Source organism: Camelina sativa, unplaced genomic scaffold, assembly GCF_000633955.1.
Source record: "Camelina sativa cultivar DH55 unplaced genomic scaffold, Cs unpScaffold18612, whole genome shotgun sequence".
In the NCBI taxonomy this organism is placed as follows: domain Eukaryota; kingdom Viridiplantae; phylum Streptophyta; class Magnoliopsida; order Brassicales; family Brassicaceae; genus Camelina; species Camelina sativa.
The window spans coordinates 1-291 of NW_010939621.1; the positions used below are offsets into that span (position 1 = coordinate 1).

The 291-nt window shown below is 33.7% G+C and overlaps 1 long non-coding RNA gene across 1 annotated transcript; it reads right to left on the reverse strand.

Moving 5' to 3' along the window:
- Nucleotides 1-7: 7 nt before the first annotated feature.
- On the reverse strand, nt 8-285 carry LOC109132077. Its single transcript, XR_002037361.1, has 2 exons — nt 194-285; nt 8-67 (listed from the first exon to the last, which is right to left on the reverse strand). It is a non-coding gene; the product is annotated as an uncharacterized LOC109132077 (long non-coding RNA).
- Nucleotides 286-291: the final 6 nt, after the last annotated feature.

A 291-nucleotide genomic window follows, 5' to 3' on the forward strand; every position in this document is an offset into this window, starting at 1 on the left:
CCATATATGATTTTGCAGCACATTCTTCCACTTACAAGGACTGGACAAATTTTGGGTATGAGGCGAACTATTTCATGATATACAAAGAACAAAAAAAAAAAAAAGTCTCAAGGTAAATGGTCCTGTAACGTGAAATGGCGAGTAAAGAATAATGTGATGAAAGAAAAAAAAAAAGATACGAGGAAGTTAATACTTGGTGATTTAAGAATCGAATTGGCTTATAATTTCTTTTTTTTTTTACTCAATCATTTGTTGATCGGAATCGACGTGGCCGAAGATGTCTGGACAGTC